The sequence below is a fragment of the Manis pentadactyla genome, chromosome 15, assembly GCF_030020395.1.
Source record: "Manis pentadactyla isolate mManPen7 chromosome 15, mManPen7.hap1, whole genome shotgun sequence".
Taxonomy (NCBI): Eukaryota; Metazoa; Chordata; class Mammalia; order Pholidota; family Manidae; genus Manis; species Manis pentadactyla.
In genome coordinates, this window is record NC_080033.1 from 18,453,461 (window position 1) to 18,479,289 (window position 25,829).

The 25,829-nt window shown below is 44.5% G+C and overlaps 1 protein-coding gene across 1 annotated transcript in view; it reads right to left on the reverse strand.

Moving 5' to 3' along the window:
* LOC118918107 (CD177 antigen-like) overlaps window positions 1–22,502 on the reverse strand; it is a 30,260-nt gene extending 7,758 nt beyond the window's left edge. The window contains exons 1-4 of the mRNA XM_057492726.1: window positions 22,365–22,502; window positions 20,093–20,216; window positions 19,893–19,988; window positions 113–253 (exon numbers count right to left, since the gene is read on the reverse strand). The gene's annotated coding sequence lies outside the window, so the exon portion shown is untranslated. The remainder of the gene's footprint in view (window positions 1–112; window positions 254–19,892; window positions 19,989–20,092; window positions 20,217–22,364) is intronic.
* Between the last annotated feature and the right edge of the window lie 3,327 nt (window positions 22,503–25,829).

The following is a 25,829-nucleotide window of genomic DNA, read 5'->3' on the forward strand; positions in this document are numbered from 1 at the left end:
GAGGACAGGGGTCTCTGAGGCCTGCGCAGAAGGCAGGTGGGACCGGTGAGGGACAGGGAGGTCTCTGCCCAGCAGAGGGGACTCTGGCGTGGGGTCCAAGGGGCCTTCTCACCATCCTCAATAAGCACAAGCGTGTCCTGACAACCTTCATCTCCCTCACAGACTCTCTGGCCAGCCGTCCACTGGAGGGGCATTCAGGACGTATATTCCAGAGCCTCGAATGTCCCCTATTGATAGGTCAGGTCCTGCACTCCTGAGATGGGAAGGGCAGATCCATCTTAGTGCATCCTGCAGGGAAATGCCCTCCCTAAGGAGGGGGTCCTCACTCACCAGGCCACATGAGGACGGCACCCAGGAGGGGCAGCAGGGCAGGGCTCATGGTCAGGGCTCCTGGGAACTCTCCAACCTGCTCTTTCTCCCAGGAAACTAAACCCTTTATATCTAGCCTCACCCAGGGCAGCCCAGGAAAGGGTGGGGAAGGGAGGCCTTGCTAAAGGAGGCCTGGGCCCACCCTGAGTCTCAAGGGCTTAAAGACCAAGAAATCTGGGCCCTTCCCCCTTCTCCTACCCAGGAGCCCAGCCCCCAGCCCCTCCACAGACAGAAAATGAGGCCTCCTGGCCCCCAGCCCCACAGCTCCGGCTGCCCAGCCCGCCTTCCTCCTGAGCCCGCCATCAGTTTCAGCGGGGTTTGAGAGGGCAGTTTCCTCATCCCTCATAGGAACCTGGCCACCTTCTGGCCCAAGGTGGGGAAGTGGCCCAACCACCTGTGAGGACACTGTGCGGTGGGCATTGGCCTCTCCCTGTGTTCCTGCTCCCCTAACCTCTGCCCGCCGGAGTCCTACTTCTTCTTCTTCATCTTTCCTGCCTATATTGCTCACCTTTTCCTTGGGTTTTCAGGAACTACTCTTGGGCTCTTTCCTCTGCCCTCCCAGCACAACTAGGACCAGGGTCTCCACTTGCCTCCACCCAGGAGGGGGCTGGAGGCTGACTAAATACTTATGCAAGACTTGGGCTATGCTTTGACCAAGCCAAGTGTATTTGCCAGAAGGAGATGGAACAGCGTGTGCGAGAAAACCACATTTTCAGAGAAGAGCATCAGCAAACCCAGCCTCGTGTCTTGGCCTATTTCTGTGGCGTAAATACTCCTACATTGTCTCGTCTTAAGCTACCAATAGTTCTACAAGAAGCCTGGAAATGTCCTAAGTATTTAACAATAGGCCTTTGCAAACCAGGGCAAAGCAGCTCTAGCTCACTGGGTAGGGGAGAGACAGGGCAGGATCCTTGTCAGTGGGGCACTTGTCAGTGACGGCAAAGGCTGGATGTGGGGGGTCGCAGGAAGACAGGGAGAGGAAAGGGAGAGGAGAGGGGGGAGAACAGTAGAGCAAATAGTAATGAACAGGTATTGCAATCGTGTTTTTTTGACAACTCCCTGCTTTCTATTTTTATTTTTGTTTGCAAATTTAAAATTTGCCATATAGAAACACGTTTCTCTTCTCCACTGTATCTATACCACTAACCAATGTGAATTTAGTGCGATCAGTAACTATATATTTGAATGAATGAATACGGAGGAAAAGACGACCACAGAGCCCTCAGTAAGTCTGTACATTATTGCTGTGTGAATGGCACCCTCCAGAGGTCTGGGTGGCCTTGAGCTTGTCCCTGGTGGAGGAAGGGAAAGGATGGGAACATAGGCACATAGGGTCCTAGGCAGTCAATGAAGCATCTTGTTTTTGTCAACAAATGTTCCCTGAAGCTGGACTTTGTGCCAGGCACTGTCCTAGGTGGAAAGATACAGGAAGACCCTCAAGAATGAGGCCACTGCTTCTGTTGAGCTCACAGCGCACTGAAAGAGACCGACACTAATCAAATACATGAGCACAAAATACAGTGCTGGGTTCTGGGTGGAGAGTGAGAACCAGCTGATGGGACAGTAAGTGACTGAGCTGGGATCATGCAGGGCCTCCCTGAGGAGGTGACATTTCAGCTGAGAGCAGAATGAAGACTTTGCCCTGGAAAGATATGTGGAAAGAGCATTCTAGGTAGAAGGAAGAGAAGGTACAGAGACCATGTAGTAAGACCAAGTTTGGCTTCTGTGAGGATTAGAAAGAAAGCAGTTAGCTAGACTGTAGTGGAGAAGAGGAGAGTGATAGATGATGAGAGGGGAACGGCAGGCCGGGGCCCAGCAGTCAGGACATTAACTTCCCCTCCTTGAACTCCATCATCATCTTCTGTAAAGTAGGTGTGATGATTATCCACAACTCATCAGCTGTGAGGAGGATTAAGATCTGTAACACAAAGTGTGTTCTCATTGAATGAGAAAAACAGTGAATATTCTCAGCCCTTAAAATGTTCTAACCCTAACAGGAGCCTCACAGCTGGACAGAAGCGTCCCGGTGCAATCAGCCCAGGAGCTGGGAATCCCGGGGAACTCCGGGCGCCCGAACCCCCTGGGCGGCAGCGCAGCTCTGAGGCCCCTCACGGCAATAAACAGCCTCCCGCCTGCTCCCTGCCGGCAGAGCGGCCACGCCCACAGCAGCAGGCCTCATATCTGTGCAGCTGCCCAGTACAAGCTGCTAGGCGGCGCCATTCTCCCAGGAGAGGAAGGCCACAAACCAGCAAGAAGGGACGTTCTCCCGGCTGACACACATGCCAGCTCCCCACAACTACCTCTATCACCATGAAAAGGCAGAAGAATTTGATCCAGACCAGACTAACAGAGACAACCCCTGAGAAGGAGCTTGGGGAGATAGACCTAACCAATCTTCCTGAAAAATAATTCAAAATAAAGGTCATAACCATGCTCATGGAGCTGCAGAGAAAAATGCAAGAGCTAATGGACAAAGTAGGGAGGGAGACTACAGAAATAAAACAATCTCTGGAAGGACTTAAAAGCAGAATGGACCAGATGCAAGAGGCCGTTAATGGAATAGAAACCAGAGAACAGGAACGCAGAGAAGCTGATGCAGAGAGAGTTAAAAGAATCTCCAGGAATAAAACAATATTAAGAGAACAGTGTGACCAATCTAAACGGAAGAACATCCGCATTATAGGGGTACCAGAAGAAGAAGAGAGAGAAAAAGGGGGAGAAAGTGTATCTGAAGAAACAACTGCTGAAAACTTCCCCAAAATGGGGGAGGAAATAGTCGCTCAGACCACGGAAGCACACAGAACTCCCAACTGAAGGGACCCAAGGAGGATAACACCAAGACACATGATAATTAAAATGGCAAAGATCAAGGACAAGGACAGAGTTTTAAAGTTTAAAGGACAAGGACAGCTAGACAGAGGAAAAAGTCACCAGAAAGTAAAACCCATCAGGCTATCATCAGATTTCTTAACAGAAACCTCACAGGCCAGGAGAGAAAGGCATGATATATTCAATGCAATGAAACAGAAGGGCCTTGAACCAAGAATACTGTATCCAGCACGATTATCATTTAAATATGAAGGAAGGATTAAACAATTCCCAGACAAGCAAAAGTTGAGGGAATGTGCCTCCCACAAACCACCTCTACGGGGTATTTTAGAGGGACTGCTCTAGATAAGAGCACTCCTAAACAGATGTCACCAGAGAAAATAAAATCACAGCAAAGAAAGCAGACCAAATACTAACTAAAGGCAAAAAATAAAATCAATTACCCACAAAAGCAGTCAAAGGAAACACAGAAGAGCACAGAATAAAACACCCAATATATAAAGAATGGAGGAGGAGGAATAAGAAGGGAGAGATATAAAGAATCATCAGACAGTGTTTATAATAGCTCAATACGCGAGTTAAGTTAGACGGTAAGATAGTAAAGAAGCTAACCTTGAACCTTTGGTAACCACAAATATATAGACTGCAATGGCAATAAGTACATATCTTTCAATAATCACCCTACATGTAAATGGAATGAATGCACTAATCAAAAGACACAGAGTAATAGAATGAATAAAAAAGCAAGACTCATCCATATGCTGCTTACAAGAGACTCACCTCAAACCCAAAGACATGCACAGACTAAAAGTCACGGGATGGAGAAAGATCTTTCACATGAACAACAGGGAGAAAAAAGCAGGGGTTGCAGTACTAGTATCAGACAAAATAGATTTTAAAACAAAGAAAGTAACAAGAGATAAAGAAGGACATTACATAATGAAAAAGGGGTCAGTCCAACAAGAGGATATCACCATTATAAATATATATACACCCAATACAGGAGTACAAGCATATGCGAAACAAATACTAACAGAATTAAAGGAGGAAATAGAATGCAATGCATTCATTTTAGGAGAATTCAACACACCACTCACTCCAAAGGATAGATCCACTGGACAGAAAATAAGTAAGGACACAGAGGCACTGAACAACACACTAGAACAGATGGACCTAATAGACATTTATAGAACTCTACATTCAAAAGCAACAGGATACACATTCTTCTCAAGTGCACATGGAACATTCTCCACAATAGACCACATACTAGGCCATAAAAAGAGCCTCAGTAAACTAAAAAAGATTGAAATTCTACCAACCAACTTTTTAGACCACAAAGCTACAAAACTAGATATAAATTGTACAAAGAAAGCAAAAAGGCTCACAAACACATGGAGGCTTAACGACATGCTCCTAAAGAATCAATGGATCAATGACCAAATAAAAATAGAGATCAAGCAACATATGGAAACAAATGACAACAACAACACAAAACCCAAACTTCTGAGGGATGCAGCGAAAGCAGTCTTAAGAGGAAAGTATATAGCAATCCAGGCATATTTAAAGAAGGAAGAACAATCCCAAATGAGTAGTCTAACATCACAATTATTGAAATTGGAAAAAGAAGAACAAATGAGGCCTAAAGTCAGCAGAAGGAGGGACAAAATAAAGATCGATGAAATAAATAAAATTGAGAAGAATAAAACAATAGAAAAAAAATCAATGAAATCAAGAGCTGGTTCTTTGAGAAAATAAACAAAATAGAAAAGCCTCTAGCAGACTTATTAAGAGAAAAAGAGAATCAACACATCAACAGAATCAGAAACAAGAAAGGAAAAATCACAACGGACCCCACAGAAATACAAAGAATTATTAGAAAATACTATGAAAACCTAAAAGCTAACAAGCTGGAAAAAGGAGAAGAAACGGACAACTTCCTAGAAAAATACAACCTTCCAAGACTGACCAAGGAAGAAACAGAAAATCTAAACAAACCAATTACCAGCAACCAAATTGAGGCGGTAATCAAAAAACTACCCAAGAACATAACCCCCGGGCCAGATGGATTTACCTCGGAATTTTATCAGACATATAGAGAAGACATAATACCCATTCTCCTTAAGGTTTTCCAAAAAATAGAAAAGGAGGGAATACTCCCAAACTCATTCTATGAAGCAACCATCACCCTAATACCAAAACCAGGCAAAGACCCCACCAAAGAAGAAAACTACAGACCAACATCCCTGATGAATGTAGATGCAAAAAGACTCAACAAAATATTAGCAAACTGAATTCAAAAATACATCAAAAGGATCACACACCATGACCAAGTGGGATTCATCCCAGGGATGCAAGGACGGTACAACACTCGAAAATCCATCAGCATCATCCACCACATAAACAAAAAGGACAAAAACCACATGATCATCTCCATAGATGCTGAAAAAGCATTCGACAAAATTCAACATCCATTCATGATAAAAACTCTCAAGAAAGTGGGTATAGAGGGCAAGTACCTCAACATAATAAAGGCCATATCTGATAAACCAACAGCCAACATCATACTGAACAGCTAGAAGCTGAAAGCCTTTCCTCTGAGATCAGGAACAAGACAGGGATGCCCACTCTCCCCACTGTTATTCAACATAGTACTGGAGGTCCTAGCCATGGCAATTAGACAAAACAAAGAAATACAAGGAATCCAGATTGGTAAAGTAGAAGTTAAACTGTCACCATTTGCAGATGACATGATATTGTACATAAAAAAAACCCTAAAGAATCCACTCCAAAACTACTAGAAATAATACCGGAATTCAGCAAAGTTGCAGGATACAAAATTAACACACAGAAATCTGTGGCTTTCCTATACACTAACAATGAACTAATAGAGAAATGAAGAAAACAATTCCATTCAGAATTGCATCAAAAAGAGTAAAATATCTAGGAATAAACCTAACCAAGGAAGTGAAAGACCCATACCCTGAAAACCATAAGACACTCTTAAGAGAAACTAAAGAGGACACTAACAAATGGAAATTCATCCCATGCTCTTGGCTAGGAAGAATTAATATCATCAAAGTGGCAATCCTGCCCAAAGCAATATACAGATTCGATGCAATCCCTATCAAATTACCAACAGCATTCTTCAATGAACTGGAACAAATAGTTCAGAAGTTCATAAGGAAACACCAAAGACCCCAAATAACCAAAGCAATCCTGAGTAGGAAGAATAAAGTGGGGGGATCTCGCTCTCCAACTTCAAGCTCTACTACAAAGCCACAGTAATCAAGACAATTTGGTACTGGCACAAGAACAGACCCACAGACCACTGGAACAGACTAGAGACTCCAGACTTTAACCCAAACACATATTGTCAATTAACATATGATAAAGGAGCCATGGACATACAATGGCGAAATGACAGTCTCTTCAACAGATGGTGCTGGCAAAACTGGACAGCTACATGTAAGAGAATGAAACTGGATCACTGTCTAACCCCATACACAAAAGTAAATTCGAAATGGATCAAAGACCTGAATGTATGTCATGAAACCATAAAATTCTTAGAAAAAAACATAGGCAAAAATCTCTTGGACATAAAAATGAGCGACTTCTGCTTCAACATTTTCTCCCCGGGCAAGGAAAACAAAAGTAAAAATGAACAAGTGGGACTATATCAAGCTGAAAAGCTTCTGTACAGCAAAGGACACCATCAATAGAACAAAAAGGTATCCTACAGTATGGGAGAATATATTCATAAATGACATATCTGATAAAGGGCTGACATCCAAAATATGTAAAGAGCTCATGCACCTCAACAAACAAAAAACAAATAATCCAATTAAAAAATGGGCAGAGTAGCTGAACAGACACTTCTCCAAAGAAGAAATTCAGATGGCCAACAGACACATGAAAAGATGCTCCACATCACTAGTTATCAGAGAAATGCAAATTAAAACCACAATGAGATATCACCCCCCACCAGTAAGGATTGCCACCATCCAAAAGACAAACAACAAATGTTCACAAGGTTGTATAGAAAGGGGAACCCTCCTACACTGCTGGTGGGAATGTAAATTAGTTCAGCTACTATGGAAGGCAGTATGGAGGTTCCTCAAAAAACTCAAAATAGAAATAACATTTGACCCAGGAATCTCACCTCTAGGAATTTACCCTAAGACTGCAGCAGCCCAGTTTGAAAAAGACAGATGTGCCCCCATGTTTATCGCAGCACTACTTACAGTAGCCAAGAAATGGAAGCAACCTAGGTGTCCATCAGTAGATGAATGGATAAAGATGTGGTACATATACACAATGGAATATTATTCAGCCGTAAGAAGAAAACAAATCCTACCATTTGCAACAACATGGATGGAGCTAGAGGGTCTTATGCTCAGTGAAATAAGCCAGGCGGAGAAAGACAAGTACCAAATAATTTCACTCATATGTGGAATAGAAGAACAAAGGAAAAACTGAAGGAACAAAACAGCAGCTGAAACATAGAACCAAGAAAGGACTAACAGTTACCAAAGGGAAAGGGACTGGGGAGGGAGGGAGAAGTGAGGGGAAAAAAAAAAGGGAGCCATATGATTAGCATGTATAATATTGGGGGGGGGCACAGGGAGGGCTGTGCAACACAGAGAAGACAGGTAGTGACAGCATCTTACCGTGCTGATGGACAGTGACTAATGGGGTAAGTGGGGGGGACTTGGTGAAGGGGGGAGTCTACTAAATATAATGTTCTTCATGTAATTGTAGATTAATGATACCAAAAAAATAATAATAATAAAAGAGAAGTAGGAACCTAAACATTGTGATGACAGCACGAGCAGTGGCTTAAGGCTTTAGCTTTAACGCATCTATCATGCTGGGTGCTACTCAATGCTTTACATGTACTAATGTTATCAGCATTAATAGTTCATCTGAGGAAGTTCTGTGCCCATCTTATGTTACAGAGGTAAAACAGTGTCACAGACACTGTAAGGAACTGGCCTCTGGTCCAACAGCTAAGAAACAACACAGAAAGCGCCTGAACTCAGGTGGTCGACCTTCAGAATTAAATGGAAAGAATCCAACAGCTAAGTAACAGAGCACTAAAGTACACGGACAGAGGGTCCTCTACCAGGAAACTGGAAATAACGTCAAGGTTAACTACCTGGGACTACAGAAAAGGAAATTATACGTGCACACATACACATGCAAAAAGTACATTTAAATAATTAACAGGACAGTGGAAGAAATAGGTAGAAGGCCAAGGAACATACTGAAGATATAATTTCCATTGCTAAAAGTATAAACTTGTTTACCATAAGATGTCTTTTAAAACAACAATGGTCTTACACATCTATGTACTTGTACATGTACCTACAAATACACCAATTATCTGCCATGGGAAAAGGTGTCTCTCAACTAATTTTTGAATTGATTTTTTATCATCATTTTTATGTGTATGTATTTTACCTTCTTTGAGACAATGAAAATAAACCAATGGTACTTATTTCAGTTTGTCAGCATCATTCAATAGGACAAGGGAAAAGTACAAGGAAAAAAATCGACAATACTTCATTCCCTATAAAATACCCATATACAAAAATATAATTTTATCCACTCAAATTTAAATATGTAGCCATTAAACAAAGCGAAATAGACTATTTACTGCACTAATAATGACTCAAGCTTTGGAAGTTATCAGCTTTACACATTACATAACAGCTCATTAAGAAAAAAAAAAAAAGACCACAAAAATGAACACTAGAAACAACTACTGAATAATTGAAAAATCATGAAGAAAGGTTATTGGGGAAAAAAACTGTTATTACACTAGAAATTTCAACAAACACCATGATCATTGCAACACTGGACGCATTTCTTCTGAAATTATGGTGGAAAAAAGGGCACTGCCCAGGGCTCCTGCCATTCACCCCTGTCCAGGCAAACTACAGATGCATGAATCTCAGGACAGGGAGAGGCTCAAAAGGAAAGAGGGAAAGATCCCCGATGCCCCCGGGATGCTCCAGACAGCAGCAGCAGCCGTATCAGGGCACAGGAAAGAGGCCAGTCAGGAAATGTCACAAGAGACAAAGGACAGTAGAATGGCAAGAGGGACAATTCCCAGGAAGATGCAGCCATCATAAATGTGCCCACACTCTCACACTGATGAAGCAAACACTGAAGGAAGGGACAGAGAGACAGCATCACAGAAATAGTATGAGAGCCAACACCCCAGTGTTAGTATGGACAGAACAACCAGCCAGACGGGCGAGGAGGAGCCTGAGGTCTCACACAGCTCCACAGCCCGACGGGGCCCGACAGCCAGGAAGGACACTCCCCCGCAGCCACAGGGCACCTTCTGCGCAAGCACACGTGGGACATTCTGCAGGACAGGCCACATGTTATGACACAAAACAAACCAGAAATGTCCAAAGATTGAAATAATAGTATGTATCTTCTCTATCCACAGTGAAGCTAGAAACAGATAGCAGAGGGAAAACAGACAACTCGACAACATGTGGAAATAATACACCTCATGTTTAGACACTAAATGGGTCAAAGAAGAAATCACATGGATTTTTAAAACTATCACAATAAAAATGGAAATACAACACAGCGAACCTGGGGGACGTAGTGGAGGCAGCACTGAGGAGGATGCCTGCAAGTGGTAAATCTTACATTACAGAAAAGGAGTGGTCTCCGATCAGAAATAGGATTTTATACCTCAAGAAATCAGAAAAATAACAAACTGCACCAAAATTTAGCAGAAGGAATAAGATCAGAGCAAGGAGAAATGAAACAGAATAGGAAAACTACCTAAAAATCAAGAGACCGAGAACAAGTTTTCTGAAAGATTTAGAAATTGACAAACATTTAGCTAGGCTGAGAGAGAGACAGAGAGACAGAGAGAGAGAGAGAGAGAGAGAGACGACGAGCCCTCAAGTAAATCAGAAATGAAAGGGGGACACTGCAACAGGTGTCACAGAAATGTTGCAAATGGTCTATAAGAAAGTACTATGGGGGGCGGAAGATGGCGGCGTGAGTAGAGCAGCGGAAATCTCCTCCCAAAACAACATATATCTATGAAAATATAACAAAGACAACCCTTCCTAGAATAAAGACCAGAGGACACAGGACAATATCCAGACCACATCTGCACCTGAGACAACCCAGCGCCTCGCGAAGGGGGTAAGATACAAGCCCCGGCCCCGCGGGAGCCGAGCGCCCCTCCCCCCAGCTCCCGGCGGGAGAAGAGCAGGCAGAGCGGGAGGGAGACGGAGCCCAGGACTGCCGAACACCCAGCCCCAGCCATCCGGGCCAGAGTGCAGGGCGCTCGATACTAGGAAAACAGGGCAAAAAGAACAGTGAGCAGGCACTGGAGGCTGGGTGACAGAGGGCATAAGAAAAGCGCGCGACCATTTTTTTTTTGCTTTTTTGCTGTTATGTTCTGGCGAGCGCTTTTTGGAAGTCTTAAAGGGATAGGGACCCCAATACTAGGGAAACAGGAGAGCAAGAACAGTGAGCAGGCACTGGAGGCTGGGCGACAGAGGACATAAGAAAAGCGCGCGACCATTTTTTTTTTTTTTGCTTTTTTGCTGTTTTGTTTTGGCGAGCGCTTTTTGGAAGTCTTAAAGGGATAGGGACCCCAATACTAGGGAAACAGGAGAGCAAGAACAGTGAGCAGGCACTGGAGGCTGGTCTACAGAGGACATAAGAAAAGCGCGCGACCATTTTTTTTTTGCTTTTTTGCTGTTTTGTTTTGGGGAGCGCTTTTTGGAAGTCTTAAAGGGATAGGGACCCCAATACTAGGGAAACAGGGCAGAAAGACCGGTGAGCAGAGGCCTGAGGCTGGCACCGGAGAATAAAGAAAAACGAACGACCACCCATTTTTTTTTTTTTTTTTATTAAAAAACTTTTTTTTTTTTTTTTAATTAAAAAATTTTTTTTTCTTATTTTTTTTTTTTGGTGGTCGTTGTTTTGTTTTGGCGGGTGCTTTTTGGAAGTCTTAAAGGGGCAGGGCGGGTCACTTAATCCAGAGGTAGGGAATCCGGGATCTCTGGTCACACTAACCCCTGGGCTGCAGGGAGCAGGGAGGCCCCTTACGGAGATAAATAGCCTCCCAGCAGCTCCTGCTCCAACGCGACTCCACCATTTTGGAGTAGCTGCCCAAGCCAGGCCACGCCCACAGCAACTGCGAAGATTAACTCCATAGCAGCCGGGCAGGAAGCAGAAACCCTGTCTGCACGCAGCTGCGCAGCACAAGCCACTAGAGGTCGCTGTTCTCCCAGGAGAGGAGGGCCACAAACCAACAAGAAAGGAAGTCCTTCCAGCCGTCACTCGTCCCAGTTCTGCAGACTATTCCTATCACCATGAAAAGGCAAACCTACAGGCAGACAAAGATCACAGAGACAACACCAGAGAAGGAGACAGACCTAACCAGTCTTCCTGACAAAGAATTCAAAATAAGAATCATAAACATGCTGACAGAGATGCAGAGAAATACGCAAGAGAAATGGGATGAAGTCCGGAAGGAGATCACAGATGCCAGAAAGGAGATCGCAGAAATGAAACAAACTCTGGAAGGGTTTATAAGCAGAATGGATAGAATGCAAGAGGCCATTGATGGAATTGAAATCAGAGAACAGGAACGCATAGAAGCTGACACAGAGAGAGACAAAAGGATCTCCAGGAATGAAACAATATTAAGAGAACTGTGTGACCAATCCAAAAGGAACAATATCCGTATTATAGGGGTCCCAGAAGAAGAAGAGAGAGGAAAAGAGATGGAAAGTATCTTAGAAGAAATAATTGCTGAAAACTTCCCCACACTGGGGGAGGAAGTAATCGAACAGACCACGGAAATACACAGAACCCCCAACAGAAAGGATCCAAGAAGGACAACACCAAGACACATAATAATTAAAATGGCAAAGATCAAGGACAAGGAAAGAGTGTTAAAGGCAGCTAGAGAGAAAAAGGTCACCTATAAAGGGAAACCCATCAGGCTAACGTCAGATTTCTCAACAGAAACCCTACAGGCCAGAAGAGAATGGCATGATATATTTAATACAATGAAACAGAAGGGCCTTGAACCAAGGATACTGTATCCAGCACGACTATCATTCAAATATGACGGTGGGATTAAACAATTCCCAGACAAACAAAAGCTGAGGGAATTTGCTTTCCACAAACCACCACTACAGAACATCTTACAGGGACTGCTCTAGATGGGAGCACTCCTAGAAAGAGCACAGCACAAAACACCCAACATATGAAGAATCGAGGAGGAGGAACAAGAAGGGAGAGAAGAAAAGAATCTCCAGACAGTGTATATAACAGCTCAATAAGCGAGCTAAGTTAGGCAGTAAGATACTAAAGAGGCTAACCTTGAACCTTTGGTAACCACGAATTTAAAGCCTGCAATGGCAATAAGTACATATCTTTCAATAGTCACCCTAAATGTTAATGGGTTGAATGCACCAATCAAAAGACACAGAGTAACAGAATGGATAAAAAAGCAAGACCCATCTATATGCTGCTTACAAGAAACTCACCTCAAACCCAAAGACATGTACAGACTAAAAGTCAAGGGATGGAAAAACATATTTCAAGCAAACAACAGTGAGAAGAAAGCAGGGGTTGCAGTACTAATATCAGACAAAATAGACTTCAAAACAAAGAAAGTAACAAGAGATAAAGAAGGACACTACATAATGATAAAGGGCTCAGTCAAACAAGAGGATATAACCATTCTAAATATATATGCACCCAACACAGGAGCACCAGCATATGTGAAACAAATACTAACAGAACTAAAGGGGGATATAGACTGCAATGCATTCATTCTAGGAGACTTCAACACACCACTCACCCCAAAGGATAGATCCACTGGGCAGAAAATAAGTAAGGACACGGAAGCACTGAACAACACAGTAGAGCAGATGGACCTAATAGACATCTATAGAACTCTACATCCAAAAGCAGCGGGATATACATTCTTCTCAAGTGCACATGGAACATTCTCCAGAATAGACCACATACTAGGCCACAAAAAGAGCCTCAGAAAATTCCAAAAGATTGAAATCCTACCAACCAACTTTTCAGACCACAAAGGCATAAAACTAGAAATAAACTGTACAAAGAAAGCAAAGAGGCTCACGAACACATGGAGGCTTAACAACACGCTCCTAAATAATCAATGGATCAATGACCAAATCAAAATGGAGATCCAGCAATATATGGAAACAAATGACAACAACAACACTAAGCCCCAACTTCTGTGGGACGCAGCAAAAGCAGTCTTAAGAGGAAAGTATATAGCAATCCAAGCATATTTAAAAAAGGAAGAGCAATCCCAAATGAATGGTCTAATGTCACAATTATCGAAATTGGAAAAAGAAGAACAGATGAGGCCTAAGGTCAGCAGAAGGAGGGACATAATAAAGATCAGAGAAGAAATAAATAAAATTGAGAAGAATAAAACAATAGCAAAAATCAATGAAACCAAGAGCTGGTTCTTCGAGAAAATAAACAAAATAGATAAGCCTCTAGCCAGACTTATTAAGAAGAAAAGAGAGTCAACACAAATCAACAGTATCAGAAACGAGAAAGGAAAAATCACGACGGACCCCACAGAAATGCAAAGAATTATTGGAGAATACTATGAAAACCTATATGCTAACAAGCTGGGAAACCTAGGAGAAATGGACAACTTCCTAGAAAAATATAACCTTCCAAGATTGACCCAGGAAGAAACAGAAAATCTAAACAGACCAATTACCAGCAACGAAATTGAAGCGGTAATCAAAAAACTACCAAAGAACAAAACTCCCGGGCCAGATGGATTTACCTCGGAATTTTATCAGACATACAGGGAAGACATAATACCCATTCTCCTTAGAGTTTTCCAAAAAATAGAGGAGGAGGGGATACTCCCAAACTCATTCTATGAAGCTAACATCACCCTAATACCAAAACCAGGCAAAGACCCCACCAAAAAAGAAAACTACAGACCAATATCCCTGATGAACGTAGATGCAAAAATACTCAACAAAATATTAGCAAACCGAATCCAAAAATACATCAAAAGGATCATACACCATGACCAAGTGGGATTCATCCCAGGGATGCAAGGATGGTACAACATTCGAAAGTCCATCAACATCATTAACCACATCAACAAAAAGAAAGACAAAAACCACATGATCATCTCCATAGATGCTGAAAAAGCATTTGACAAAATTCAACATCCATTCATGTTAAAAACTCTCAGCAAAATGGGAATAGAGGGCAAGTACCTCAACATAATAAAGGCCATCTATGATAAACCCACAGCCAACATTATATTGAACAGCGAGAAGCTGAAAGCATTTCCTCTGAGATCAGGAACTAGACAGGGATGCCCACTCTCTCCACTGTTATTTAACATAGTACTGGAGGTCCTAGCCACGGCAATCAGACAAAATAAAGAAATACAAGGAATCCAGATTGGTAAAGAAGAAGTTAAACTGTCACTATTTGCAGATGACATGATACTGTACATAAAAAACCCTAAAGACTCCACCCCAAAACTACTAGAACTGATATCGGAATACAGCAAAGTTGCAGGATACAAAATCAACACACAGAAATCTGTGGCTTTCCTGTATACTAACAATGAACCAACAGAAAGAGAAATCAGGAAAACAACTCCATTCACAATTGCATCAAAAAAAATAAAATACCTAGGAATAAACCTAACCAAAGAAGTGAAAGACTTATACTCTGAAAACTACAAGTCACTCTTAAGAGAAATTAAAGGGGACACTAACAGATGGAAACTCATCCCATGCTCGTGGCTAGGAAGAATTAATATCGTCAAAATGGCCATCCTGCCCAAAGCAATATACAGATTTGATGCAATCCCTATGAAACTACCAGCAACATTCTTCAATGAACTGGAACAAATAATTCAAAAATTCATATGGAAACACAAAAGACCCCGAATAGCCAAAGCAATCCTGAGAAAGAAGAATAAAGTAGGGGGGATCTCACTCCCCAACTTCAAGCTCTACTATAAAGCCATAGTAATCAAGACAATTTGGTACTGGCACAAGAGCAGAGCCACAGACCAATGGAACAGACTAGAGAATCCAGACATTAACCCAGACATATATGGTCAATTAATATTTGATAAAGGAGCCATGGACATACAATGGCAAAATGACAGTCTCTTCAACAGGTGGTGCTGGCAAAACTGGACAGCTACATGTAGGAGAATGAAACTGGACCATTGTCTAACCCCATATACAAAAGTAAACTCAAAATGGATCAAAGACCTGAATGTAAGCCATGAAACCATTAAACTCTTGGAAGAAAACATAGGCGAAAACCTCTTAGACATAAACATGAGTGACCTCTTCTTGAACATATCTCCCCGGGCAAGGAAAACAACAGCAAAAATGAGTAAGTGGGACTATATTAAGCTGAAAAGCTTCTGTACAGCAAAAGACACCATCAATAGAACAAGAAGGATCCCTACAGTATGGGAGAATATATTTGAAAATGACACATCCGATAAAGGCTTGACGTCCAGAATATATAAGGAGCTCACACGCCTCAACAAACAAAAAACAAATAACCCAATTAAAAAATAGGCAGAGGAACTGAACAGACAGTTCTCCAAAAAAGAAATACAGATGGCCAACAGACACATGAAAAGATGCTCCACATCGCTAATTATCAGAGAAATGCAAATTAAAACTACAATGAGGTATCACCTCACACCAGTAAGGATGGCTGCCATCCAAAAGACAAACAACAACAAATGTTGGCGAGGCTGTGGAGAAAGGGGAACCCTCCTACACTGCTGGTGGGAATGTAAGTTAGTTCAACCATTGTGGAAAGCAGTATGGAGGTACATCAAAATGCTCAAAACAGACTTACCATTTGACCCAGGAATTGCACTCCTAGGAATTTACCCTAAGAACGCAGCAATCAAGTTTGAGAAAGACAGATGCACCCCTATGTTTATTGCAGCACTATTTACAATAGCCAAGAATTGGAAGCAACCTAAATGTCCATCAATAGATGAATGGATAAAGAAGATGTGGTACATATACACAATGGAATACTACTCAGCCATAAGAAAAGGGCAAATCCAATCATTTGTAGCAACATGGATGGAGCTGGAGGGTATTATGCTCAGTGAAACAAGCCAAGCGGAGAAAGAGAAATACCAAATGATTTCACTTATCTGTGGAATATAAGAACAAAGGAAAAACTGAAGGAACAAAACAGCAGCAGAATCACAGAACTCAAGAATGGACTAACAGGTACCAAAGGGAAAGGGACTGGGGAGGATGGGTGGGTAGGGAGGGATAAGGGGGGGAGAAGTAGGGGGGTATTAAGATTAACATGCAAGGGGGGGTAGGAGAAAAGGGAGGGCTGTACAACACAGAGAAGGCAAGTAGTGATTCTACAACATTTTGCTATGCTGATGGACAATGACTGTAAAGGGGTTTATAGGGGAGACCTGGTATAGGGGAGAGCCTAGTAAGCATAATATTCGTCATGTAAGTGTAGATTAGTGATACCAAAAACAAAGAAAAAAAAAAAAAAAAAAAGGGCAGTTCCTGTGTGGTAACCTCCAACGAGTTCTACACAAGGGTATAAAGGGCATATAAAAGTGTAGGCAAAGGGTCTGTTTGTGTTTATACAGAGGATCAAAGCCTAATTGGGCTACCCCAAAAATGAACTAAGATACGATATGAAAAAGAACTTCCAACATCAGCACTCTCTGGAAGACTCATGCCAGAAGATGATCACCAAAAAACCCCAACAAAGATCCACGCACTGCTACAGCTGTAGATGCACTCATCCCACCCGTTCCTGGACTTGCCATGGGAATGAGGAAGGAGATATCTAAGCTGGCCTGTGCATACAGTAAAACAACAAATTGGACTGGATCTATACTGTTGGAACTCAACCAAGAATTAGGAGAAGTGCAAATTGTAGCGCTCCAAAGTCTTACAACTACAGACTATTTACTGTTAAAAGAACATATGGTATGTGAACAGTCCCCAGGAATGGGTTGTTTTAATTTGTCTGATTTCTCTCAGACTGTTCAAGTTCAGTTGGACAATATCCACCATGTCATAGATAAGTTTTCACAAATGCCTAAGGTGCCTAACTGGTTTTCTTGGTTTCACTGGAGATGGCTGGTAATTACAGATATGCTTTGGTTATGTAACTATACTCCTATTATGTTAATGTGTGTGCGCAATTTAAGTAGTAGCTTAAAACCTATTCATGCTGAAGTTACTCTACAAGAAGATATGCCAAAGAAATAATCAATCTTCCCATGTTTTCTTCCGCCTGCTACTTCTACAGCTTTTCTTCTTCCTTCCTAATTACAACCCTTAAATAGAATTCGTGCCTTGTATCAAATTTATCGAGTATCATAATTCTTCCAAGTGGTAAAGATACCTCAAGACAAATGCTGGTCATAGAAGCCACAGGGCATAAATATGCAAAGAAGTAAAAAGCTAACCTTTTCAAACAATAAGGCTTCTCTCTCACTTACCAACTTCACATTTCCCTGTATGGCCCCGGAAGATGACTGGTTAGCCAGAGACGGGTAAGATTCCTCAAGGGAGGAACAACCTAAGACAGGCACAGTCGCAGGGGGGCCATCAGGTGAGAAATTGGGGATCAACAGAGGTGAGGCTTAGAACCTCACCCCCCCTGTTCTGAGAGAAATCTTCTGCATACGTGGACGTTTTATTGCCCTGGTCTAGCTTGGATTAACACATAGTCTACAGGCACACACCTGATCATCTACATTTGCTCTCTTACAACACTAAACTATGTTTTCTACCTTTATCTTGTATCTACCTACCACTTCAGCATTTTATTAAAAATAATAATAATAAAGAGAGAAATGTAGTATCCACACATAAATCAAGTATAAAAACCAAATGAATATTCATATTTGAACTGACTGTTTAGAGTTCATAATGCATGAGCAAAACTGAAAGTTTCTGTGATGACTGCCCTTGTACTGTTCACTATGTAACTTATTCATTATGTAAGAATTTGTTCTCCATGTAAGAACTTGTTTGTTATGCCTCAGAAAATTGGAGACTGACGAAAATTAGGCTTGGGGTGGATTAATGATTGTGCATTGAGCATTGACTCCCCTATACAGAATTTTATTGTCGTTAACAATCATTTGATCAATAAATATGAGAGATGCCCTCACAAAAAAAAAAAAAAAAAAGGACAGACTTCCAATGGTAAAATAAATAAGTAACCGGGATGTAATGTATAGCATAAGGAATATAGTCAAGATAATGTAACAGCTTGGTAGGGTGATAGCTGGAACCTCGAATTATGTATATAAATGTTCTACCACTGTGTTGTACACTTGAAACTAATGTAATGTAATACTGTGCGTCAACTACCCGTCAAAAAAAAAAAATAATTATTATTAAAAAAAAAAAAAAAAAAAAAGAAAGTACTATGAACAATTATATGCCAAGAAATTACATATCCTAGAAAATATGGGTACATTCAGATAAACATACAACCTCGCAGACCACATCACCAAGTAATAAAGAAAATGTGAACAGTTACAATGAGAGAGAGTCAAGCAGTCCTCAGAAACCTCCAACACACACCCAGGACCAGAAGGCTTCCCCAGGAGCCTACCAAATACTTACAGAAGAATAAACACGAATCCTGCTATAAATCTTCAGAAACACTTGTATGGAATCGCATGATTCTGACACCAAACCCAGAAAAAGAGACAGGAAGAAAAGTAGAGACCGATATTCCTGAAGAACATTGATGCAGAAATCCTTAACATACAAGCAAATAAAACTCAACAGCACATTCAAACCAGTACAGACAAGTGGAATTATTCCTGCATGGCTAGGAATATTCAACATACAAAACCACTCAATGCTAATGCGCTCCATTAATAGGAAGGAAGGGAAAAGAAACACACAATCATCTCAGTTAATGGGAAATAAGTCGTTGACAACGTTTGACAAACTCTGAAGATAAACACTGAAGGAACCAGGAATAGTAAACACGAGGGCCCTATATGAAAGGCACACGTAGAACAGTGAGAATGGAAGCTTTCCTTCAGGCCCGGGGAGCGGCCCAGGATGCACCCGGCCCGGAGTACCGTGCAAAGTGCTGAACTACCCAAAGTCTCAGTCAGGTCATTACCACGCACACGACCAGGAGCCATCCGTGCTGGAAAGGTGGACGCCATAGTTTAAAATGCATGATAGAATCCCACACCCTCTATCTCTGATGGTGTTTCCCAATCATTAAGATTTTGGGACAGTGACTCACATGTCCAGCTTCAAATATATTAAAAATCAGGCTGAAAAGATTGCCCCTCTTTGGTCTCCTTTCCCATTAGTACGCGGCTTCTCCCTGCAGCCTCTTTCATCCGGGCTACAGAGAGCTGACGGTGCATCCAGGTGCAGCCCTGGATGCGTCCCTGCTGCCCACCCACCCTGACGCCCAGTCCCCCGCACAAGCCCCATGTCACTGGGTCAGCTGACATGGAACCGAAGTGGGGATGAGAGGTGCTGAGGGGTGAGTGGAGTGACCAGGGGTCACACCGTCAGGGTCAGAGCTCAGGGAGACCCAGGAAGGGCCCTTCAGGAAGGACAGACAGAAGGTCACCCAAAGGGTAGGGACTTTACCTGAGGAACAGCCATTCCAGCTCCTTCTCTGCTGTCCTCCTCCTCTTTTTCCGGACTTTGGCCTCAGGGAACGTGAGTCTTTCTTAGAAGCCAATCCTGAATGCGGAAAACATGCCGTTTAATGCTTAGAGTCATCATCGCATTCCCTTCCTTTGCCATAACCACATGGGGGGGCCTCCCGGTGTGGAAAGGACAGTTACCTGCTGCCCACTGCTCAGGAGGGACTCGCGGACAGTAACCTCCTTAGGCCACCCAGTGAGTTCCTCCATCATCTCTTCAGATCCCACCTTCCTGGGAAGCCCTCGCACACTCTGCACCAAAAACCTATGATCAATAAAGGTGAATTAAAAAGAAATCTGCTCAGAGATTACAACTGACTCTCTTTCCGTATTTTGCACATGTATAGCTATGTTTTTGCAATTCTGTATTTTTAAAATATTTTACAATTATTTCCTGGAAACGGAGTTATGTGTTACTATCGGTGTGAAAACCTTTATATAGTGTCACCTGACCAGAGGTTCTCCTTCCAGGAGGTGAGACGGGACCAGCCTTAATGTACGTCACCTGTGTGCAGCAGTGAGCACCAGGGCGCTGAGCCTCCTCTCCTGAGGCTGGGGGTGGCCGCAGGGAGGGCTGTCAGGCCTCCATGGGGTGTGATCAAGACCGGGTCTGTGACCTGAAGAGGGGTGTGGGGACAGCCAGGGTCCCCACTGCTGCAGTGTGTGCGATAACGTTTGCTTTTAAAGATGGGAGGATAGAGTGCATAGAAGACCTGTGTTTGTGTGCGGGGGTCCTTTGTGTGTTTCGGATGCACATACCACCATTTGTGGCTGCTGACCGAAGTAACATCCACGAGTCAGGATTACACATCCAGGTTCTCACCCTGATACCAACACTTAATTCCTTTCCAGAAAGTCATTGTGAAATGTTTTTAAAATGCAGAATTATGAAAAAGCGACTACAGGTGTGCACAACACTGAACGAGTAAGTTGTAGAAGTAAGTTCTGAGCATGCTTCCTTTTCATTTCAGCTTTACACATGGGTGCGGTTTTGTTTTTGTTTTGAGAATATTGCTGCACCAGACATAGTTGGGCTCTGTTGCACAGAGCTTCCAAGTCAATCCGGCACATCTTCAACACTGCAGAAAAAAGACAAGAGAGACCAGAGGGGAACAACTACTCTGAGGTCACAGCTCACTATGTTAATAAATCACATAAAAGGGAAGAAAACTGAGTACTACAAAACTGATTACATTAGTCTTTGACTCTTAAAACATTACTGACATCCCTACCAACTACCAATCAAACAGTCCAAAATTATTAACTGGTCACCAAAGAACACGTCCAAGACAGAAGATACAGGGGACAGAGACTGCAGGCCTGATTTAAACCACAAACAAGTTTAAAAAGGAAATGACGTCTAGTTTTTCAAGTCTAAGTCATTTTGATGTTAAAAGTAAATGTTAGAATATATCATCCTGATAAAAGAATGACATGAGTTCATTAAGGCCACCAAAACTTATTTGAGAATCATAAGGAAGTAGAAAATTGAAGAACTAACATTTATCTCAAACTACCAAATTATGAATTAAATGTTAAGTGTCTATATATGTACATATATAAAATTCCATTATAAAGAAACCAAAAAACAAAGCAGTCATTTTACTGTACCCTTAAAAAGAGCACCGTACAGTGACAGTCGTTTCGTCCACACTTGTCTTTCCCAACCTCTAACCCACACCAGGAAAACGGAAGGGGGTGACCCACCACTGACCAAGTCGGGTCACTGCCCTCAGGCTAAAAGTTGCAAATTTAAGCTATTTTCTGACATACAATATAAATTGCCCAAGCCTATTAGAAGTTTTGCAATTCTCAGTGTTATCTCTTCCACTGAAACGAATTTTAGATGTATTTTTAAAGCCACCAATGTATCACAACTTAATCACTGAGCAATCACCAGGATCCAGAGCCTCACCACCACCGCCCCCGTCAGCCTCCACCCCTGCCTCTCTAATGTTGTGTTACCATCTTTTATTTTGTATATCCACCTCCCTATTTCTTTTTCTCTTTGATTTTGTGTTTTTCCGCTGGGTTGCTTCTCACTCAGTTGCCCTCCCCTTTCCTGCCGTCTCTCCCTTCGGTGCCTTCTCTCACCCCTGTTCCGCCCACACTGCAACTGGTTCCCCTCCTGCTGCCCCTTCTCCCCAGCCTTCCTCACGGTCCCCACTCTCCCCGCATGCCCGCCCTCTTACACTCTCCAGCGCAGTCACTCCCCTGCCCTCCCGCGCGGTCACGCGCCCTCCGACCCTCTCCGGCGGCTCTGCTTCCCTCCTCCGCCCTCCGGGCCGCCCCGGTCCTCTCGGGCGCTACACCACGCCGCCCTGCGGCCATGGCTACTAGCCCGCAACCTCCCCGGACTCCCCCTCGAGGGCCTCCCCGCCGCACCCCAAGGGCCTCCCTCCCGGGGGCTCACCTTCATCCGGAGGTCCCGCTGGCCCGCTGGCCTCTAAGCCTCCCCGGCTCCGCCGCCTGCTCCTTCCTGGGCTCGCCCGTCCTCTCCGTGCGCCAGCTCTCCCGCAGCCTCCCGGCCTCCGCACTCGTTCCGCTTCTGTCCCCGCCGCTCCGGCCCGGCCTCTCCCGAGCGCCGCCGCCCGCGAGCCCAGGGGCGCGGAGGCACCGGGCGCCGGCCTCCCGGGAGAGCACGTTCACCGTCGGCGGAATCAGGGCTCGAGCCCGGGCGTCCCAGGCGTCCCGGCTCGCCTCCCGCACCGCGCTCTGGGGAAGAGGCGCCTCACAGGGGCGGCCTGGGGGGGAAAGAGGGCCCGGCCCGAGGCCACGGGGAGGCGGTTGGGGGGGGGGCGGTCGGCCGGAAGGTCCAGCAGGAGACCGGCGGGCGCGGTGGGCCTCCTCCTGGAGTTGGGCGGCCGGCGCTGCGCTTCGGGAGCCGCACAGTCCCCGGTGGAGGGTCACCAGGCGCGGGAGGCCCGAGACGCCAGGGAAGGGCTTCAGGCAAGAAAACGACGGGAAAGGGGCGTGGAAGAGGCCAGGGGCGGGGCCCAGCCTCACGGGGACTGTGAACCGCAAGGGGTGCGCGTGGGCGGCCGCAGCGACGTCGGAGGTAGCACGGTGGTGAGCGGGGAACAGACCGGAGGGACCCCGGACCGCGTATGGCGGACGGAGGGCAGGAGGACTCACGCTCTTCTGGGCCTCCGCCGCCTCGAGCTGGGAGCTTGCAGGTCTGAGGGGACCTGCGCGCGGCAGGAAGAGGCGGGCGACCTGGGGGCGGGGCGTGCGCGGGGACGGACTGCGCATGACGGCGGGCGGGTGAGGCCGAGCCCTGAGCTGGGCTGGGTCAGCCCCGCCCCCTGCTGGCAGGTCCCTTGTTCACTAACTTTTTCTCCTTTTTCCGTCAAGGTCTGCATCCTACCTATCTGGATGTTTCAGACTGTTCAAGATACAATGTTGCAGAGTTGTGAGGACCATTGTCGCTGGGAAAGATGTTTTCTTCCTCACAGTGAAAACAGTTCAAGTGAAAAGCTTTTTCCAGTGGGGTGGGATGCAAGTTCTGCCAGTGAAGCTGAAGCAACTGACAATCCGGGAACCAGGACCTTGGGGGGTGGGGGGAGAAGGACCGTGGGGCCATGGTTGGATCCAGGAACCTCCCTGCAATTAAAATCAATTTAAGCAATGCAATTAAACCCTGGAATTGCGTGTGAGGGACATGCAAACTAGAATGTGAAACGAAAAGTCTACCTGGGGGGAATGGGGTTCTTCACACTGACACCCCAGTAACCACATTTGCACTTCTCCATTCGTCCTGGAGTCACAGCTCAACCCTCCGCTGAGTTCAAAGACTTTCCCAGAGAGGAGACCTGGCAAGGAGGGCGGAGGCATGTGCTAATGCAGATCGCCAGTCCTTGTGAGACAGGGAGGGTGGGTGTAGTCAGAGTAGGGGGAGGGCCTCCGGAAAAAGCAACGGAAGGATGTTTGCAGCCAGAGAAGTGTAACTGACAGGGAACGCCTTACAAGGACAGCGGTCTGGCCCAGGTGGCTCCCTTCTGCTGCTCTTCTTCGCAAAGACAACAGAAACTCCCTTAACTTCCCCCGAGCTTCACTCCCGGCTCTGCCAGGCACTTACTCCCCCTTGCTTGCTCGTTTGCTGTGCACGTAGAAATGTTGCAGCTACGAAAGCAGAAAGATATGTATTGCTACCCTTGCCTTTGTTCAGGGCTCAGACCTTGGGAGATTACTCCCCTCTGAACCCGCAGGTGTATGAGACCGCAGGTGTAAAATAAACCCTCAACACTCCAAGACTTCCCAGGGCCGCTTGGTTCTTCCGTTGGTGATCCAGTCCGGGTTTCTCCAGGCCCAGCTTCATTCATCTTTACCTATATGCTGTTTTTTTCTCCTTCCGTCCCTAATTAAGTAGTTCTGTAACCTAGGCAACTAATTTAGCATGCAGGCCCAGCCTTAAACAACATAGTAAAAGGCAGGAAAGATTCCATCTTAAAGATTGTATTTTAATACCCAGGAAGTTAAAAATGTAGGATTCTTAACTTACTCTTTAGCAAACAGAGAACAGCGCATCCCACCTCGGGGGCTGGGAAGGAAGCTGCTCTGCTCCCAGACCCAGACACCGGTATTCCAGGGAGAAATCAGAGCAGGAAATTCCCTGTGTTAAGTTAATTCTAAGTATTCAAAGACCACTTAACAAGTCTGCACCCCTATCCCTTCGTCATCCCAGGCTCCTTCCTGCTCAGTCTCTCTGCTGGGTCTCAGGCTCAGAGGCTGAGCACTCTGGCTCCTAAAGTTGAGCCCCCTCCGCTCCTCACAACCTGGCCTGTTGGATTCTTGGATCCCACCTCTGCAGAGTCCCAGATAAAGGGTGATTTCTTAACTTGCCCTCTCATGAGGCAGTGTGATCCATCTGGAAGACCAATCTGAGGGGTAGAAAAATCTCCCATGATTCCTGCATACCGGAGACAGTTACTGAGTGTCTGTGAGCCCAGCAGTGAGCCTGCAGAGTCCTGGCACCCAGGGCCTTAGGTTCTGGAGATTTGAGGTCAGTTTCCCTTGCTTCCTGGACCCCAAGCTGTCTCTGTCCCAGACAGGAGCTTCTGCAGACAGCCATTCCTCTGCAAGACAGAAGCAATCTGCTCCTTCCTTCCCAAGCTGGCCCTCGGGATATTTGAAGACCTCCGCTCTGCCACCTGCACACCCCCAGTCTGGTCCTCAGGTGACATGACTTGTTAAAATACCTTTTATCACTTTACCAAGGGACACAGAAAGCATGGAGACATATTCCAGTACCGAAGAAGAAGAAAATAAAATTGGCTCATAATCCTATCAGTCTATTCAATTCTCTCTGTTCTCTATTAAAATTTATTTTTCTTTTTTAAAGACTAGGATAATTTTGTTTTGTAACAGGCTGCTCTTTTCTCAGTATTAAGGCATGAATGTCCTTTCATGTCATCAGATAGTTTTCCACAGTTTTACCTTAAATGCTTATGTCCTAGACCATTTAAACCATGATGGTGTCACCTACATGCTCTCTGATCAGGTAGCAGGCTGTTCTAACAGGAAAGGCAATGCTGCAGGTAATTCCCCTGCAGTTAACTCCTCATATAAGTGTACATTATTTCCTTTAAAAACCCAAAGGTAAAAGTGGCTGGGAGAAAGGATTTATACTTCTGTAAGTTTTGGATGATGTATTTCTGGATTGCCCTTGTGAGAGAGCCATGATGTCATAAGGCCCCTGCAGCCACGGCAACCTGGTTCTTAGAATCCTTCCAGGCCACAACTGACCACAGTTTGGCCTCTGACTGGGCACTGTACTGCAGTGTGGCCAGACCAGGGTCCTTTCTCTCCCAACTCCCCGGTCTACGTCTTGTTTTCTCTGTGAATTAAGGTACTGGAGATGGAGAAAGGGTTCCTGGGC